Genomic DNA, 22,074 nt, shown 5'->3' with positions numbered 1-22,074 from the left:
GAAAAAACCCAAGAAACCTTAGGTGGTAATCTCTTTGATGTTGGTCTTGGTGACAATTTTTTGAATCTGACACCAAAAGTAAAGGCAGCAAAAACAAAATTAAACAAGTGGGACTACATCAAGCTAAAATGTTTAAACCATTAACAAAAGTAAGAAGGCAACATACTGAATGGAAGAAAATATTTGTAAATCATATATCTGATAAGGGGTTAATATATATAAAAAATATATAAAGAACTCAAAACAATCTGATTAAAAACAGCCAGAAGTTCTGAATAGACATTTTCCCAAAGAAGACATACAAATGGTCAACAGATAAAAGAAAAGATGCTGAATTTCACTACTTGCCAGGGAAATGCAAATCAAAACCACAACGAGACAGCACATGTTGGAATGGTATTATTAAAAAGACAAGAAATAACAAGTATAGATGTGGAGAAAATGAACCCTTATGCATTGCTGGTGGGAATGTAAATTGGTATAACCACTATGGAAAACAGTATAAAGTTTCCTCAAAAAATTAAAAATAGTATTACCATGTAATCCAACAATTGCACTTCTGGGTATTTATCCAAAGAAAACAAAATACTATTTTGATAATAACGTCCCATGTTCACTGCAGCATTATTTATAATTGCCAAAATACAGAAATAACCAGTGCCCAGTGATAGATGGATGGAAACAAATATGTGTGTGTGTATAATGGAATATTATTCAGCCATAGAGAAGAATAAAGTCTTGCCACCTGTGACAACATGGATGGACCTTGAGACCATTATGCTCAGTGGAAAAGTCAGACAAAAAAAGACAAATACCATATGATCCCACCCACATACAGAAACTGAAAAACAAAACAAACAAACTTATAGATAGACATGGAAGATTGGTGGTTGCCAGAGGCAGAGTGGGGATTGTGTGGAATGGACGAAAGGGGTCAAAAGGTATAAACTTCCCATTATAAAATAAATAAGTCATGTGACTATAATGCACAGCATAGTGATTATAGTTAATAATACTTTTCATATTGAAAAGCCAACCGATTACTCATGTCAGTATCCTCGTTCTACTCAGAACCAAAATATCAAAGAAAAGAAACATGTGAAGATCATACCAAGAATCAAAACAAAGACTTAGAAAAATTAAACGGCAACGTGGGAGTATTCTGAATAACTAATCATATGTCTTACTGAGGCACAACTGGGAATTATGATTAGGTGTTAATAATAACACTTGGCTACTTGCAAGAAAGTAACACACCAGTCTATTTTTTTCTTGTCATTCTGGTCTTAATTTTGGGGTTTTCCAAATTTTTAGTAAAAAACATTTGCTGCTTTTTAAATCAAAACAAATCAGTCCATCAAAACCACAATGAGGTATCACCTCACACCAGTCAGAATGGCTAAAATTAACAACACAGGAGACAACAGATGTTGGCAAGGATGCTGAGAAAGGGGAGCCCTCTTACACTGTGGGTGGGAATGCAAACTGGTACAGCCACTGTAGAAAACAGTATGGAGTTTCCTCAAAAAGTTAAAGATATAACTACCCTATGACTCAGCAATTGCACTACTAGGTATTTACCCAAAGGATACAAAATCCTGATTCAAAGGGGCACATTCACCCTGATGTTTATAGCAGCATTATCAACAATAGCCAAATTATGGAAAGAGCCCAAATGTCCATCAACTGATAAATGGATAAAGAAGTGGTATATATATAATTACAATGGAATATTACATAGCCATCAAAAGAATGAAATCTTGCCGTTTGCAATGACATTAATGGAGCTGGAGCGTATTATACTAAGTGAAATAAGTCAATCAGAGAAAGACAAATACCATATGACTTCATTCATAAATGGAATTTAAGGAACAAAACAGATGAACATAGGGGAAGGGGGAGAAAAGAGAGGGAAGCAAACCATAAGAGACTCTTAACTATAGAGAACAAACTGAGAGTTGATGGAGGGGAGGTGGGTGGGGGATGGGCTAAATGGGGGATGGGTATGAAGTAGGGCACTTGCTGTGTTGAGCACTGGGTGTTAAATGTAAGTGATGAATCACTAAGTTCTACTCCTGCAACCAGTATTACACTATGCGTTAACTAACTAGAATTTAAATAAAAATTTTAAAAAGAAAACAAAAATAAATTAAATGAACAACAAAATTTTACCATGAAAAAGAACAAAATAGGGATGCCTGGGTTCCTCAGGTCATGATCCCAGTGTCAGGCTCCTTGCTCAGTGGGGAGCTTGCTTCTCCCTCTGCCTGTTGCTCCCCCTGCTTGTGCTCTCTCTCTCTCTCTCTCTGTGACAAATAAATAAATAAAATCTGAAAAAAACACAACAATCTAGTAAGTATAAATTTGTCCAATAGCACTTGATGTAAAAAATTGATAATATTTCCCAAATCAAATAAAATCTACCCTGATTTCTCATTCACACAGTGGAAGTATATTCAATATCAGCTAATATTTGGACTCTGAAGACTAGCAAAAACTAGAAAAAATTAGGGAATTCATTTTGGTATTTGTTTTTTTTTTGTTAACTACTGAGATTCCTTGTCTAATATTTCATGTGCCCTTTTGAAGAAGAGTAGCTCCACTCTCTCATTCTAAGCTTGGACTGGGAAGTATTTTGCCATATATCTAGTCTTCTTAAACAAAACACACAGTTGTACCATGAGAATAAGGCTCAAATTTCCCAAATCCAAAACTTTTCATCTTAGTCTCAGAGAAGCTAAACTTTTATTTCCCAACCAGGGATTCATTTTACCCCTTTTCAACACACATATCAGTTACCATTCAGGCCCCAATCTCACAGTGGGGGATGTTTATAATGATAGGGTAGGGAGATGGACCAGAGGGATGAGGAACACAATATGGTATATAATCTTACAAGTCCACAGTGTCAGAGCCCTGTATAACTCCTCCATCTGATGGAGCATGGGGAGGTCCAGGGGTTCTTGGAAAAACTGGACAGGGGAGAGACACTCAGGGCGTTTACAGTAGTGACTATTAACAATATCCACAGAAATACTTCCAGAATGTAACACCCACCATCCGCAGCATTTGTTGAATATCAATTTTGTCCATCCATCTATCTTGGACTAAGAAACTCAATTCCTCTAAATGAGTCTGAAAAATACAACCAACCACGGAAATAAAAAGCAAAACTATGACACCAATTAGTTTTTTTTTTTTTTTTACAGGATCGTATTATCCTACTGAGATATACATTTGTTCTACAAATAATAATTTTTAAAACTTTAACTTAGATGTCATTTATAATAACTTCCTAACTTCCTTTTTAAAACTTAGTATAATTTTGGGGTGCCTGGGTGGCTCAGTTGTTAAGCATCTGCCTTTGGCTCAGGGCGTGATCCCGGTGTTCTGGGATCGAGCCCCACATCGGGCTCTTCCGCTGGGAGCCTGCTTCTTCCTCTCCCACTCACTCTGCTTGTGTTCCCTCTCTCTCTGGCTGTATCTCTGTCGAATGAATAATTCAAATCTTTAAAAAAAAATAAAAAATAAATAAAAATAAAAGGAGGATAATATTTAAAAAAAATAAAACTTAGTATAATTTAAAACATGTAATCACATGGTGATTGATTACATCTGATTTTTCTGTCACATATTAGGTAAAGTTAGAACACTCACGTAGAAGGCTATGTTCATTTGAAATAATGTTTCCACTCACAGTTTTTCTGGATTTCACTACCGAGTTACAGAGATAGTCTAAAATACAAACATAAAATTATTTCTAAAACATATATTTCTTAATATTCATTTCATGTCATAATATCAAGTTTTTAAAAATCAGTATGTTTTAAGACATTACTTGATTGTTTATCCCTCAGCGTTTGTGTTGTTCAGATTAGTGATGAAAATGTGCGTACTTCTGCATCCCTTCACTGCAAAATGGAATGATTTCAAACGATTGGATACAATGTCTGTTGATCCACCGAGAATCTGGAGAGTGAGGTATGATATAGGATCATAGAACAGGATCAGAAAAGGTGAGTTTTACTAATATTTTTATCTTGGTCTTGAGTTGTCAATTTAACCTTACTGTTTCTTTTTACCATACAATTTTATTTTATTTTTATTTAAAAATTTTTTAAATTTAAATTCAATTTAGTTAACATATAGTGTATTATTTGTTTCCGGGGTAGAATTTAGTGGTTCATCAGTTGCATATAACACCCATTGCTCATTACATCAAGTGCCCTCTTTAATGCCCATCATCCAATTACCCCATTCCCCTGACCTCCCCTCCAGCAACCCTAAAGTTTATGCCCTATATTTAAGAGTCTCTTATGGTTTGCCTTCCTTTCTGTTTTTATCTAATTTTATTTTTCCTTCTTTCCTCTATGTTCATCTGTTCTGTTTCTTAAATTTCACACGAGTGAAATCATATGGTATTTGTCTTTCTTGGACTTATTTCGCTTAGCATAATACCTTCTAGTTCCATTCACGTTGTTGCAAATGACAGAATTTCATTCTTTTTGATGGCTGAGTAATATTTCATTCGGGGTGTGTGTGTGTGTGTGTGTGTGTGTATACATATGTATATACACCACCTCTTTTTTATCCATTCACCTGTCAATAAACTTACCATTTCTTAATATGGCAACAGTATGATGAATAATACAAGAGTTAATATTATCCAGATATATCAACACATATATAATACAATATCAGAATTTCATAGAAAAAAATGATCTTAAAATAACTATAAATTGCAGTTACCCCTGCGTCAAAATTGGGAAAAGCATAGATTATGTGTTTGAATTTGAAAGAAATGATTAGAATTTTAATAAATCATTCTCCTGTTTGTGTGTTTTACTTCTCTTTTTTTTTGGTGTTCATTGAATTTTATTTTGTTGTTGATGACCAATTACACAAATAACTACTGACCCTATGACACTGATTAAGGCAAACTCTAGGCAACTTAACCCTCTGGTTCATTTTCATTAAAAACATCATTTGGGAGAGCAAATCAGGCTGAAATTAATAGCAAAGATACATAATTTTCTTAAAGATTCTATATAGCTAATGCCTATAAATAGGTTGCTTTCAAATGTATATTAAAATACTGTAGTTCAAAATGACATACTTCAGCTTTACTATACTTCAGTAATCACGGCAATGATCTAATAGCCTTAACGAGAAAAAAATGTTTTATGTCAACTTTGTTTCTTTTTAATGCTTCATTTTGCCTCAGAGCACCAGAAGCACACACAACAAAATAAATCCTAGTTCTATCGGAGTGTTGTTGAATTGTGCATGTGTTGAGGAAACTAAGCATAAATCAGTCAGCGTCCTCTGATAATTTGCTCTAGTCTGTTTATGTCTAAAGTCTGGTCTGAACATCTTGGCCTAAAGCATAGAAAATCTAGAGGAAAATTTTTCAAATCTGATGTATAAGAAGGTACTTTGCTATCAGGGGTGTAGAGTCCATTTTGATTTTTCTTTAATTTGCATTTCATGGTTTCAACACTAATGGTTCTGCTTCAGTAGCTGTGAATATAGCCTACAAACAGCATTTCTAATAAACGAATCGATGATTCCAATGTAACAAGTGTAGCCACCAGTATAGATTTTCTTGCCCTGAGTCCTCTCCCTTTGGAGGTCTGAGGGTCTTTGAGATGCAAGTTCTACTGAGAATAGACTACCAAAGACTTCCTGTCAGTTAAACTCGGCATAGCTCCCAAGTTTGCTACCCTTGGCCGATGACCAAGATGTAACCCCCTCCAGCCTCAATCCCCTACTCTAGTTTCATATCCACTCACTCCCAAGTTACTGCTTTACATCCTCAGCCTCATGATCAGTGTCTCTCTCCGCCTCTTAGCCTTATCCATAACTTGGGTCAAAAAAGAACTGAAGATAGAAAGGCGCTGACAGAAACAAACAAGTAACATGCCTGTAACAGGCCTTCTCTTCAGACACACTCAAGACTGCTCACTCTGCATGTTCACTAGTCCTTTAGCTCTCTCACAGGAACCCCAAATGCACTTCTCAACCTACCTTATTGAAGACTCTTGTCCGCCTCCCCTCACCCTACCATCCACTCCCTATTTGGTTCTTTCAATCACTTTCCATCACTCTCAACTTCCTCTTCTTTGCCTTTTAACATGCATTCTCGTCATCTTTTTCTCCTTATGCCCCTTATAGGATAAAGTCCTATCTTGGCTGTGCTTGGAAAAGCAATTTTGTCTGAACGTGACCAGGAAAGCAGCTTTTTAACCCCTGGACAAGGAGATGGCTTTTGCTGGGGATTCTCCTTCTCCCAACATGAAGGGCTTAGTTTCTTTCTCTGCTTTTTTTTCATCATTTTCAGTTTCCTCATCCGTTTTCTCATTGGCTGCAGGCAGAGGATGATGGCACTGGAGCGGCTCCCAAGGCTGCCTGCCAGCTCTTTTCTCAGTCTCTCTCACCCCTGAGGGCAGAAGGCGATGGACTTTATGCATGTGAGCAAGAGCAACCAGGGCTGGGTGCAGGGCTAGCACCTCAAGGCCTACGGCAGGCCTGCCAAACTCGAGTCTATCATAAACCCAAGCTGCTCATTCCCCACAAACAAGGTTATTTTCATGGTCTAAGGATAGTGCTCAAGTACCTGCCTCCTCTCGTTGACTTGTAAGCGTGTGCACGTGCACACACACAGATGCACACACACCCAGCTTATTAAAGAACATACTGTGTCTCCGCCACTCTGGATCTTGAATCCACCGTTTAGCCGCAGAAGAACAGAAATGACACCTTCTTTCGCCATCAGGACCCAGCGAAACTCTTCTCCCATCTCCTTTTGTACATCTTCAGAACAAAAGGAGACAAGGCCTAGATGTGGTTGTGATGCTGCTGATGTTGGAGGCTGTTTCAGGACACTATTCTTGAGTATAGAGAATATCTGAGACGCAGAATTGCTTAGTTGAGATAAAAGATATGTCAACTACATTGTTAAATCCTTCTTTCAGATAGATTGAAAACAAGAGACTCTTGCATGGTGAAATATTATTTTCCAGTAGAGTTGAATATCCCTTTGCTTGTTTTTCTTGATTCCAGAGTTACTTACGAATTGAACAGTATCTGCAACATTTAACAATAACAGTTGATAAATATTTTGCAACATTAAGCAATTCATATTTTTCTAAAATTTGCTTATGTGTAGATCTAGTCAAACATACATGAAGCATGATACTGATTCTTTATATTGTCAACTAGAATAAAAAAATTGTATATTGTGAGCAGTTATATTCTAACGGAAATATTTAATAAAATATAATTCAATTTTCAAAAATTAAATAGTTCAGCTTCATCTATTAATCTTGATTTAATTTTTTTATTTCTTAATAAAACTTATGTTTCACCTTTTAGCAAAATAATTTAGAAAAAAGAATCACATGAAAATATATGAAAGTAATTTTATTTTTACATTTAAATAATTTGTATTATCAATAAAAATATAGTCAAAGGTTGTGCACATTTAATTGGGTTACATTTTATTTTCTAATCCTTATGATCAATAAAAACAATTACACATTGAGATGATAGAAATAAATATATAGAAATAGAATATAGAAATAAATAGAAAAAAAGTATGGCAACATGGAGGTCTGGATGAAAACTGAAGCTCCCCCTCCCCCTCTCCTTCTTCTTTTTTACTTTTAACCTGAAATTTTGAGGTTTTCCCCAATTATATCTATTTCTAAACCAGACCATGTGACATTGGAGAATTTATTCCAGTCCTGGCTGCATGAAAATAGATTAATCCAACTCGGTGCCATACCCATGCCTATAACCAGGTTGCAGAAAACTAAGGAAAGAATCATAGAAGAAAGTCTATCAAAGTCTTTATGAATTCACAGTCTCTGACTTCAACTGAGTTCTCAGTGCTGCTAATTAATTTGCCTTCATTTTTATGGTTTGTCCTTGTTCATGTTCTAGCCATCAGTATGTCAAAACTTTTCTCACACTTCTAGGTTTCAATCCTTCCACCTCATTCCTCAATCTTAATGATGCATTTCCTTCTTAGCACTTCCTTCTAACACTGAGGAAAAAGTGTCAGAGGAGATAACATCAAATGCCTTACACAGATATGAAAATAGAACCTGCATTTCCAGTCAATAGTTTTCTTTCCTTTCTACTGTAATAGAAGTAGTGTTTTGTTTTTGTTTTTGTTTTTTTTTTACTTTGCTCTAGATACTATTCCTTCACATATTTGAAAGGCTTTGTCAAACTTTATTAAAACTTCAATTCTTCTCCCTCTTCTTTCATAGATTTTTTTGTCATTAGTTTCTGGCATCTAAAGAAATTCTACAAAAACTTTCTTTCATCTTACATAATCCTCAAATAAAGATACTTTCACAGGCCTTCTCTTTTTGTTTTCCAACCTTCCTTTTATTCTTCATACATTACTCTCTTCTTACTTTCCTAATCCACTGAAACTACTCTTATCTAAGACACCAGGCACTTTTTACTAGTTCTCAGTTTGTACCTCATTTGAATTTTGGCAGTGTTTGGCACTGTTGACCACTCTTCCTCCATAAGTCACTATAGATCCTTGCCTTCTATACCACACGCTCCTATTTTTCTTACTGATTATCTGTCCCCTTTTTCACTCTATCTTCTGGTCTCCTTTCTCCTCTGCCACTAAATTTGGAGACCAATTCTACGGTTCTTCAGATCTCATACCTTCTCCCTATATAATTTCATCAATTATATATATGGCAGTTATTAACTATATCAAGAGTCAACAAACATCTTGTATAAAGAGCCAGGTAGTAAACATTTTATGTTTGTGAGCCATACGATCTCTGTCTCTCTTACTCAGCTCTGCTCTTGTCCTGTGAAAGCAGCCATAGACAATACATAAACAAATGGCTGTGTTGTGTTCCAATGAAAGGTTATTTTCAAAACAATAGTCAGACCAAATTTTCCTTACAGGTAGTAAGGTACACACCAGTGCAGTATAATATTGTAATTCACAAAATTTCTGAGCTTCAGAACTGAATTACTGAGATAATTGAATACATGACTAATGTGGCTCAAGTTAGCACCTTCTACTTCATTCATTGTGCTGACTGCAGTAAGCCTTCCAGAGCTCCCAATTTGCTCAAACATTGAAAATAATTCACAAGGCCCTTAATGAGGTGTCACTGTTTCCCTTAGACCTAACCTGCTGCCATTTTTAAATTTTAATCTACTCTAGAATAATGGTGGAAACCTTTCTGGTCCACAGACTATTTATATGAATTTCTGTCTGTCGTCATTGAAGAGCATCTTTGTTTATTTTTTAAAAATTTTTATATTTTTTTCTGTTTATTTTTCACTCTTAGTTTTTTGTTTTTATTTTCTTAATTCCTAATACCTACTTTGTCACATAGTGACCACTTAACAATTCATTTGCAAATGAATAAATTTTAGTTATATATTTTACAGTGATGATGAACTTTTAGAAGTCCATAAAATCTAATAAACTCAGATAAAACACATTAAGATTAAGCTTCAATACTTGTAATTAATTAAGGATGACACTGGAAGGTGGAGTTCCTAGAGACACTTATGTAATTTTTCATTTCTCTATATTAATCACAGTAAACCTCTTTATGCAAAAATATGTTCAGTCATAATATTTAAAATTATTAGTAATTCAGTCATAATATTTAAAAGCATTTGTAATACTTCTGAAATTTTTACTAGGAAAGATGTTTGAAAGAAATTTGGCATTCATATAAATTATAAATCATATAATATAAATATACTATACTAATATAATTATATAAATATATAAATATAATTATTTCCATTTTCATACAACCAAACTGGAAAACCAATATGCATTTTCTGTGAAATATTTTTCTTTTTTTATTGCTGCTGAGGATATCTTAGTCTTGTGTAACAACAATTGCTTAAATGTTCAATAAAACAAAACATTTTTTTTTTCACTACACAATCATTTTAAATTTGTTATTTGGAAGTTCCAACATGTGTTATTATTACAAATCTTCTAAGAATTTATGAATTTTCATATATGCTGATACAATAAATACTGTGCATTTAGAATATCCTAAACTCCTATTTGTACTTTTTCCTAGTACCTTGCTTTATTTATTTTTTTAAAGATTTTATTTATTTATTTGTCAGAGGGAGAGAGAGGGAGAACAAGAAGGGGAAGTGGCAGGCAGAGCAGGGAGAGGGAGAAGCAGGCTCCCCGCTGAGCAAGGAGCCCATTGTGGGACTAGATTCCAGGGTCCTGGGATCATGACCTGAGCCAAAGGCAGATGCTTAACTGACTGAGCCACCCGGGTGTCCCCTTAGTACTTTGCTTTAAAATCTATTTCAAAAGTGTCTGATGCAAGGAGTTCTAAAAAATCTGGATATAGCTGGCTGTCTAGCTGGACTGGTAGCTTTACTTATCAATTATTAGTCATTTAGGCTTTGGTTCCCAGAATTGCCCTATAAATTTAATTTTGCCATTATTACAGATTTGATTAGAACTGAGTATGCTAACATGCTATCAGTGTCACAAGGGACTAATGTTTAAAACCAGTTTAGCCAATTACTAATTTACAATGAGAATCATAACTGCTAAGTAAACTGGTTTATCTAGTTGTCTATCTCTGTTGGAAAAGAAACTTCATGAAAATAATACTTGATGAGCTTGAAAACAAAATATGGAGAATTCTTTTTATTAGTTGAATGTTCAATAACATTAGGCCACTAGGTACTTATAGATTAATACTTATAAGCAGCTAGCTAGGTTCCAGAAAAGAATGTTATTTTCTTAGAGTACACACCTCTTTTCTTACATTTGTTACATTATATTAAAAGTCTCCTATTAGACAATATGTTCCTCCTATTTGCCTGCAAGCTCCTCTGAAACTTTTTAAACTATGTCCGTCAAATTGAAAAATATGAATGATTTTACTAGAGTAGACAAACAATAAATGTTAAGCGAAGCTTGGTGGCTCTAAAACGGGCTCACAAATGTTAGCCTCCTGAATTCTTCCACATGCGTTATTCTCTTAAAGGATTCACAATTCCATTTAAATATTATAAAGTCAGAAGTCTTGGAGCAAAGAAATTATTTTTACATTATTTACGCTAAAATTTCCAAAGCATATTTAATCATGGGATCATTATTTGGTTGGGCACTTACTAAATAGAGCTCATCAAGTGATAATCAGTTGGTTGCATCTGCCTCAGAGATGTGCTTTTTAATTACATATTTGCTAATATTTGAGATTTAGGACATTCCACACACATTTAAAATATTCATTTTCTTTTAAAAAAATGTTGACTAGCAATATTGAGTCCAAATCTAGCACGACAACAATCACATAGGGCTGAATATTAACCACTTGTTTTAGCAAGAGAATACAGAAAACAAGGAGAATAAACTTTCATGTCCACCAAGAGTTCTCAGCCAACCTGATGATAGTATTTGTCCAGACTCACTCACTTACGATATTGTCTGGCAATTATGTTTGTAACTCATATAATTTAACAATACCAGATAATAAAGTTTTTCACAGCACTTGACTTGTAAAACAATGCAGCAGATAATCCCCACGGTTTCTTAAAGCACTAAAGATCTGTGACTACAGATCTTCTCTTTGGAAATACAGTGAAATAATTTTTTATTAGAAAATTCGAAAAGGATGGAATTTGGCAGGGAGGCCTCACTGTATAGTGAGGATCCCAGAGTAGCTGCCCAAGACTACTCTGCCTTTTTTGTTGAGGAGGTTCTGCTGGTTTCAGACAAATACTTTGCTCTTGGCTTCAGTGGAAAATTATGGAGACGGACTAGGGTACCCGGAGCCGTCCGCGTAACTTAAGTTTGAGACTACAGCTCTCAAGCATGGAGATTGGATCCTTAGCTTTCTGCTTTATTCTTGTCTAAGATCCAGTAAATGTAGGACTTTGAAAATCTCAGGAATATTAACTAAAACAAATGTCCTATCTGAGATCATAAAGAAATGTGAAAAAAAATGAATGTAGGCATGTAAAAGAACTGAATAGATAAAAATCACTTTTAAATCAAAATATATACTGAGGTGAGTGAAATTGATTTGGTTATTATCCTCTCTTCTTACCTCCAACTAAACTTCCTTAAAAATCAGATAAGTGTTACAGGATTAATTTGTTCTCCATTGCTGAAAGTACTACCTTAATTATGGAAATATTTTTCATAGTTCAGCAGCTGAGGTATGAGAGGAGACAGACTAAAAGATGACAAAAGACCAGTCAGAAACTCCACGAGTAAATCTAATAGACTGGTCTGACAGTTCTCATCCTTCCTGCCTTTGTCCTTTTTGTTCTCGCCCACCTTCCTCCCTTTTTGCTCCTCCCTTGTTTCCATCCTTCTCTCCCCTCCGCCGTTCCTGTCTTTTATTCCTTTACACTAGTTAAGACTAGATGTTTCCTATATGCCAGAACTGGTTTGGGGCACTGACAGTGAGATTGTGCCTTGCAGGCGTTTAAGACAGTATTAGAAAAGCCACATTCAAGGCAGACCAACTGCTGCACATCTCATCTGGGATTTAGCACATACAGAAAGGCCTCTGGTTAGAATCCAGGGACTGCGTCCCCTGATTTTATCTTTGGCTCTTATGAATGAACCACAAAGAAATTTCCCACAGGAATGTCCAGGGTCCATCAATGACCCAGAAACTTGATGCTTTCTATAATGTTAGTCTGTTGATTACGTATCTTCTCATAACTTTGAATTAATGTTCTGGGCAAAGAAAGGAGGCTGAAATTTGCCATATTCTCAATATTTCTAGGAATGGAACAGTAACAGTTTATTGTTAATCAATTCAATGATATAGTGTGAATTATCACTTTTAGAGGTTATCACTTTCAGTACCACTGGACTGTAAATTTAGAAAAAAAAAATCACTTAGAAAGAATATTAGCCTTATTTTACCTTTGAGTTATATAAGTATTCAAATATAATAGGATAGTTACCAGCAGTATGTATATATGGATATACAGATATCCATATATATAGGATGTGTATATATGTATGTGTGTGTATGTGTGTGTGTGTGTATATATATATATATAATATGAGATGGTAGAGGGAACACTTCTGAATAATATAGGTGGTCACTTACTTGCCATGACAACAATTTCATTTATCACTCCTTATTTAATGATAGTTAAAAGCTGGGTACAAAATTATTGCTATTTAAAATTGTTCTCATTTTATAATACTGACCCTAAACTGTACCAAATATTAAGAAACAACTAGCAACTTGGCTTGTGTGAAATTTTCTAACTGACCCTACTGTAAAATAAACAACTGATACATACTTAAATATAAATAATTGTTGAACTCAAGGTGGTAATGATGGCTTGCCACATATATCATTTTTAGGATCTAACTACTTTCAATTAAAACAGTAGTTTTTAAAAAAAAATTAGATATAGCATTTACATATCAGTATTTTGAGGTTAGACTTTCTTATAGTCTGTAAAGTGAAATCTCATATGATACAGTAAATTCAATTTACATGTTGTCATTAAATACTTTAAGGAATAAAATTCATTATATTTATTTTAATGAAGTTGAAGGTACACAAGAAAACCCCTGTCATTTGTGAATGCAGTCATATATACTGCATGGAAGAGATATGATGTAGAATTCCCTCTTCCTCAGAGAACCTCAGTCTGTTTTTCTCTTACAGCCTTCAAATGATTGGATAAAGCCCACCCACATTAGGGAAGGTAATCTGTTTTACTCAAAGTCTACTGACTTAAATGTTAATTGCATCTAAAAAATACCTTTACAGCAACATCCAGATGACTGATACATGAAATACTAATAAAGTGAACAATTCGACTGTAAATAATATTCTACAGGAATTTAATTTTCCAGAGATATTTAAAGCTGTCCTGGATAAAGCAAACTTACTTCTTCTGCAGGATTTATTTCTATAATCGAAGAGACCTGCCAAATAATTTATGTGATATTTTATATTTCTAATACCAGTGGCTTAAAAAACTTTTTATCCTTTCTGGCTTTCATTTTTTGTCAGCAAAAGTCGTGCAAAAAGGATGACTGTTTAAAAAGTGGTGTGTATTCCTGATGAAGTTATTTTAGTTCTATGTAATTATAACTTACTTTGAGAGACTTTACAGTGCTAGAGTTGCTTTTATTTTTTATATTAGACTTCAGAAAGTCTAAGATGTCTGAGGACAATAGCAAAAGTGTAATTCAGAAGAACATAATCCATTTTTGTAATATTTTAACTACGTAATTTCTTTCACAAGTCAGTTTGTTGCAACATTATTTGCACAAGTAAAATACTAACAACATCCTGAAAGTCCATAAAGAAAGAAATGATTGACTAAATCATGATTCCTGAACTATGTGAAATAAAGAAAAGTGAGATTTGTACATACTGACTTACAAAGTTATCCATGATAGGTGCACCTGGGTGGCTCAGTTGGCGAAGCATCGCCCTTGGCTCAGGCCCTGGTCCCGGTGTCCTGGAATGGAGCCCCACCTCCCTGCTTCTCTCTCTCCCTCTGCCCTCCCCCGCCCCGGCTTGTGCTCTCTCTCTCAAATACATAAATAAATAAATTAATAAATAAATACAATCTTTAAAAAAAAAAGTTATCCATGATGGAGTATTGAAAAAAAGTAGCATAGTAATCTCAATTTTTATGAAAAATTAAAGAGAGGAAGAAAGAAAGCTAAACTAACCGGTACATTCATATAAACATTAGAGAAAGAAACAAAGAAAAATCATATTCTTTAAAGCATTGTTTAAATTTTATGGCTGGGAAAATTAATGAGGGAGGGAGAAATATTTTTCTTCATCTACAACTGCACTGTTTGGAATTGCTGTAAATAGCATATATTATTGTGTAAGTTTTGAACATACAAAAATTATCATATAAATTAAAACTAATGGTAATTCAAGAAAAACACCCAAACATTTTGTAATATCTGACTAGTGTGTTTGTTAAATTACAAATAGAAAGGCAACAATATTGATTGAAGCAACTACAAGTAATGATGAATTCTGAATTTACATTGAGAAATTTACATTTTTATGTATGTGTACATGCATATTCAAGACCAACTAATATTTACACTTATAAATACAGAATAAGAAGTGATATCCAAGGATAGTTGTTCACTTCCCATCATCATTGTGATCAGGAAAATAATAATTTATAATAATAAAATAAACAATATTGATATTTTTTCCCTCCTTTCTCTTCATACAAGTTTTGAAATCCATATAACTTATGGCACTGCTACAATCAGGAATATCTAGGGGTGCTCAGAACAAACAAGGTGCTTTATAGAATATAAGGACCCTTTAAGAATATTCTAGAAACTCCTATCATTTTAATAAAACAAATTTAACATAATTAGAATATTTACTGTTGCTTTAAATAGTTTAGTCAGAATAGTAATTCAAATCAGGGCTCCGAAATAATGTAAGCAGATCATTACTATCACTGAGATATTTTATGAGAGTGGGAAAAAATCTCATGATGCCTAATCAGTGCCATGTTTTGTCCTGGAATAGCATCACCTGGACACCTGAGGATGTTGACTAATCACATAATGAATATTAAGAGTGTGTGATGCAAAGTTAGCAAAGATACAGTTTTAGAGAAAAATTCACTTTGTAGCCTAATTAACATTCTGAAAAAAGCGGGGGAAAAAATATCTTGAGAACCTCTATTACATAGCAAAAGGGTATTTCTTTAATTTGTCTTCAGCTAGTAGCATATCTATGCATAAGAATGAGTAAATGATACGCATATCTATGCATATCTTGCATAAGAATGAGTAAAACAGTGAAAGGGTATAGAGGAGGGTCTTCCAGTTCTTAATAGTTGGCTTTTCCATAGCTTATCACAGAAATTCTCAACTGGATAGTAAAGGGTAGGAAAGTACAAACACCTATCAGAAAATTTAGACACAGGGTTACAATCTCCGCATGTATTATCCACATGGACAGCATTCTGGAATAAACTAGATGTTAGGACATTCCTTCAACTACTATTTCTGAGTTCTTATTTGATGCTTTCATGTTTCTGTTTGCTCCAGGAACACTAATCAGCCTACTCATCTTTTGCTTAGGTCAGTGTTTAGTCTTAGGAGATCTCTAAATAGCCTAGAGTGAATTTTAAAATAATGCTGTGTGAAAGAAGTCTGGCATATAAGAGCTTATACATGATTACACCTACATAAAATTCTAGAAAATGCAAAGCAATTGGTAGTGACAGAAGCAGATCAGTGGTTGCCCTGAGACAGGGATGAGAGTTGGGAGAGATGATTGGGAAGGGGCGGGAGAGAAAGATTATGAAGGGCAGTGAAGAGACTTCTGAGTGATTTATGTGTTTATTATCTTGGTTGGGATGATGGTTTTGAAGGTATATTCATATGTGAAAACCTGTCAAACTGTACACTTTATATATGCCCAGTATATTGTATATTAAGCATGCTTTTAAGAAAAAGAAACAATACCTATTTTTGCCTTTAGCAAATGAGTAGATTATGGTGGCGGTTCCTAAATTGAGAGAGAAAAATTTTTGGCAGTGGGAATCATGAGTTACTTTACTCGGCATAGAAATAAGACCTCATGGCATGACCCACCTAAGTAAGTCTGTAACTCTCCACTTGAAATCAAATTTTGGAAACTATTTTCCTTGCTCTTATTTTAACTGATGGATTCTTGACATCTTGACCTTTAATATCTACCATCTCTCATATCTTAGTTTATAAGATTTGAAGATTCTTTTGATGACAGGACACAACACAAAGACATTGAAATAGATGAAAGGTAAAGCTCCAAGATCGAGGTGGCTGCCAGGTAGCACACACAGAAGGCTGCGCCGAAGGACAGAGTAAGCGCAAGCTGGAGCCGTAGGGGGCAGCTTATGTATGGCAAACTGGCTGGGATTCGTGGGTGTTGGCAGGGTCCCTGTGGAATGGCTAGTTTGAACGGGAATTCAGAAGGGACTTTCCCTCCTTGTCTGATACTTGGCCTTGAGGGTGATTATGGTTGAGACATAGCGGTCCCGAAGTATGAGTCTGATAAGTGAAGTGGCTGGGGTGTGGACTTAGTCGCTCAAGAAAGGGAATTTATTAGCCTCTAGCCAGGGTCAAAAAAACTGGGTCAGGACAGCATTTCCCCCCAAAACTGTATTTCATCCCTGTTCCTACAGCTTGTTCTGTGACTTACCTTTTGCACATGTTCATGATTTTGATGTCTCAATTTCAATTTTAACCAAATTCCATCCCTCAGACACAGTTCCTTAATGCCCATCCTTTTTCAAAGTTTACCCATCCATTGTGCATCCTTTGTTTCTATAACCTAAAATGGACAATTGGAGGCCAGGTTAAAATGACTCATAAATTGCATTTAAAGAAAACTCAAGTCTATGCAAATTAATTATAGTTTTTAACTTAGATATCTTATCTAATAAATATGCAACTTTGAAAAGCTAAAATGGAATATAACTTAAGACATGCCATTTCTCCTTTGTGGCATCAAATAATCTCTATGGAAAATTCTTTAAGTATAAATTTGGCATATGTTATCTCCCCTTTTATTTTACTGTGGACCATGACTTAACTGAATTGTTTTAGTAGAAGCCAAAATGAAAATTTATTGGAACTGAATTTATTTCAGCATATTTATGTCAAAACCACTAGGCACTGGCTGATCATCAGGCACTAAGCACTAGTACTCAGTAAAATTCTGGAAAAGGTGTATCAGCAGCCTGAATTATGCTAAGTCATTCTAAGAAGCTATTCATTCACACAGGATTAGCAAATCTACCCTAGTTTCCCACCCCTTTCTCTACTATACCTCCACACTTTCTATGCCCACAGTACCGTTGATTGACTTATTATAATTAGGCATATAAAGAACCAATTCATTTGAAAGCCAGGCATCTAAAACCAGAAATACTAAAAAGTAATCAGATTTGAATCACCCACAATTCCTTTGTTCAGTGACCAAAGAGGCTCTTAAAGGTAAACAATGAATATTGGTTAGCTTAGGTTCAAGTAAGACATTTGATACCTAGAGAAAAATAAGCAGGGGAGTGAATAAAGCAGTAGTCACATTTCTGAAGAATGAAATCAATAGATTGCAAGTGACAGGTTCAATTACTGGTCCATGGACCACTGACACATCTGCCTTAAACTCTGAGGAATGGGCAGTGGGAAAAGGATGAATAACTCTTAAGATTTAGAGAAAATATGTAACCACTCAGGCAGAAAATTAGCAATTACATTTCGTGCCATCAGTAATAACTATTTCAACAGAGATCTTAGGTTAACGTCAGACTGTGTGACAGTATATCAACCATTACACCTGTGTTCAATCAGCAACCACATCCCTCAATGTGATACTGAGCTGTTTAGTTCAAATGTGGCTTGTTCAGTGATAAGCAAGATGGCTGACATCTGGTACAGAAGTATTCAAAAGCAATTTACAGTTTTGATGCTGACTGTTGAAAAGAGAAAAATACTGTAAAATTTGGACAGTTGTGATTTGTCTTTAGGTTTTCTTTTCTTTTTTTTCTTTTTAGTAATGAATAAAATTACAATTTTTGCTGAAGATTAAAGCTCCAAATTATATCAGTAAGAACTTCTTATACTGAAATCCTTCAGATTCACAGTGAAATGAAATATCACCTTTAATAAAAAGTGTAAATTCATGATATTGTTTGTGTTCTTGAGTAAACGTATAAAACAATAGATGACAAATTTAAAATAGAAACAAAAGAATATGGACTTAAAGTTAACATATTACTTTTTCTATGTTCTCAGTTTAAATTGGGTCTGACATTATAGAGCTAACCAATATTTTTTTTAAATTTACTTGCTTATTGAAAATATAACATGAGCATAATAAGTGATATTACACCAACAGATAAATATAATTAATTGATCCACAAGCCTTATAATACATTTATTCTATACTTTTTTCTTATACCCTTACCCTAAAGATAAGCTAAATAAATAAAAAATAACACAAAAAGTCAAAAAGAACATGCAATGTAAATGTAATATAAAATGTAACTAAATGGCTAGTCAAAATATCATAGCATAAAAATATCTTTAAGAATATTGCTTAGTTGTCAATAAATGATTATATTCAATCCAAAAACGTATTTGAAAATAGCCTTAATAACAGAGATAAGATCTTATTCCTGAATGTTCAGATACAGAAGCCAAAGATTATACATACATTGTGGTCCTGATAGTCATACTAGTTATAAATTTTTTAAGCTGTTTGTGGACGAAAACAAATTGAATTCCCTCAAATGAAATCATTAGATGATTTTATTATGAACTTTATTATTATAACATCAAATTCATGTTACTGAAGACTCAGACCTAAGAGAGATTTCTTAACAACTAATTAAACTAGTCGCATACAACACATACTCATTTTATTGTAATTTATTACAGCTAGTGTCAATTCAATAATATATGTGTTCAGGTAAAATATATATTATATAAATTCACATATAATAATATAACATATATGTGATCCTATGTATCACATATTATATACCATGTATTACATATTATTAATCTACTTTATATATCTACTTAATATGTATATATATCTACTTAATAAACAAAATATAACCATCTTTGTCTGCCTTTCAACAGATTTTCTGAAAGAGGAGAGATAATTCTTCCATTTCAAGAATTAGCCATGAAACCAGACAACTACTTATTTGCTCATGTGTGACTCTCTCATATAGTTAAATACAAACACACACACACACACACACACACTCATACCCAAAGCTGGCGATGAAGATGACAATGAAAGATTAACGAACTATATTAATTGCTGTGCAAAGCACATTATCTTATTCAATTTGCACAAGAAAGAGTATCAATGCAAAAGAATTGGAAGGTATTTTGCCTAACTAAATCAAAGTTTTTTTCCAAAAAGTTATGTTTAGATTAGACAGTTGTTAATCATAGACATTTTACATGATCTAAAAAATCTTTCATTTTTAAAAAAGATTTTATTTATTTATTTGACAGAGAGAGAGAGACAGTGAGGGAACACAAGCAGGGGGAGTGGGAGAGGGAGAAGCAGGCTTNCTGCTGAGCAGGACCCTGGGATCATGACCTGAGCCAAAAGCAGACGCTTAACAACTGAGCCACCCGGGCGCCCCTAAAAAATCTTTCTATGTAAATCATATACAGAACAATTTTTAAAAGTGAAGACCATTTTTATTTATTGTTTCCTGTGTTATTCTGATAATTGCAGAACACATGTGTTTATATTTGTGTTCTTAAATCAACTATACCTAAACTGACTGAATAAATACAAATCCCTATCCATATTGGATGGTATGTCGGCACCCTTCCTCATGAATGGCAGTCCTCTAGACAAGGAAGAGAACAAAGAGAATAAATATTTTGCCCTTATACACGTGTGCCACTGGAAGGCTTTACAAAGGCCTCTATTCTTGAGCTCAGAAACTACCTCCAATAATTGTTTGTCACCGGTGAGTCAAACTCTTTTTAACATTGTAAATAGTGCCCTTATTCTCAGCACTCTTGTTTTCCTTTTATTCTTCCTTCCTCCCTACTTCTGATTCCCAAAGTGCCTATGTCTCACCTCCATCCTATCAATGTTCAATTTCAGGTAACTATAATGTTGGAGAGTTTGAGTGACTACTTCTTATTAAGGTATAAATGATTGATCGATTCTTGTACTGTCTTTTCCGGGGCATTTACATTTTAATAGGGGATAATTCTTTCATTCATGGTGAATGAGTTCTATAATAGTTATCATTTCAAACTAGAGTAATAGGACACTGTGAGGGGAACTGGAACTGGAAAATCTTCCTTGTTCATTTTTATCAAGGTCATATCCAATTGCCCATTACTTTTTAAGACTTCAAAACTTTACCTTGGGTTCTGGTGTCTCCAAAGCTGGGTTTAGTCTCTCCAAAGCTGAAGTTATTTTCTGGAAGTAATTTAAACATGGGAGCAATCACATTAACTCTTTCATATGACTCAGGTAACCTTGAGTGCACAGTGGTCATATTATGGAAAGCCTCCAAAATAGATGGAATCAAAAGCCAAAATAAAGCAAGGAAACAACAACAAACACAAATACATAGAAGCACAGCAAGTGCACTGAGACAACCTAATCAGCCATCCCAGCAGTAATATTTATATACCTCCTAGCACTGTAGTAAATACTGTTTTATGCACATACATTATTCCTTCAGCTTCAAGGAGAGATGAGATTTCTAAGTACCTTCTTGCTATACAGCCCTAGTAAATAAAACGTACAGTACTCCTATAACTATCCCAGAGAGACATGGAGATCACATCGTAGGCATCCTTATTCTCCCTTAAAACAATTTTTATGAATTGTAAATCACACATAATTCTGGGGAAGGGAAATACACTGAAACTTACTGACAACTTGTTTGTCTCTACATCGCAAAAGACTAAACTTTAAATCACATTGTCTCACATGTTACTACATTTTCATCATTTCACTTACTGTAAAACTATGAGAATCCCAGGGTAATTTTTTTTATTAAACAAATATTATAAGTTGGCTAAGTCTATGTCTATTATCAGATTGAATTGAGGTACAAAATTTTAGTCAGCCAAGTAAGATATCCTCATATCAAAGGGGACATTCCAAAAATTAATGCATGTTCACCAAGTTTAAGAAGGCTTTGGTTAAAAACTAACAGCTAGAGTTCTTCTTCACGTAGCTCAACGGGGCATTAAAAAGTCAACTCATGTCACCAAATTCCATATAAATGATCTGAACTTGCAAACATTAGTAAGTATCCTATCTAGAATATAGCCCCAAATACATAGAGGTATTTTAGTTATCTGGCACCATCTGAAAAAAAAATACTGATTTTCTGGACAACGGACATTTGTATTTTACATGATTTTTTGGTAAGCATTTCTTTTTGATATTTAGTATTTTACACATAATTTAAATTTCTATGGTTGACTAGAGTTTAGGTTTATAAAGAGCAGTTTTCAATTTCTTCAAGTCCAGTTTAGTGATGTGGATTTAC

The 22,074-nt window shown here is 34.3% G+C and overlaps 1 pseudogene; it reads right to left on the bottom strand.

Moving 5' to 3' along the window:
- Nucleotides 1–21,066, bottom strand: part of LOC103675806 — a 34,579-nt pseudogene extending 13,513 nt beyond the window's left edge.
- Nucleotides 21,067–22,074: the final 1,008 nt, after the last annotated feature.

The sequence above is a fragment of the Ursus maritimus genome, unplaced genomic scaffold (assembly GCF_017311325.1).
Source record: "Ursus maritimus isolate PB19 unplaced genomic scaffold, ASM1731132v1 scaffold_5, whole genome shotgun sequence".
Taxonomy (NCBI): domain Eukaryota; kingdom Metazoa; phylum Chordata; class Mammalia; order Carnivora; family Ursidae; genus Ursus; species Ursus maritimus.
The sequence above is the reverse complement of the archived record's forward strand: the minus strand, read 5'-3'. Positions and strand labels throughout refer to the sequence as shown.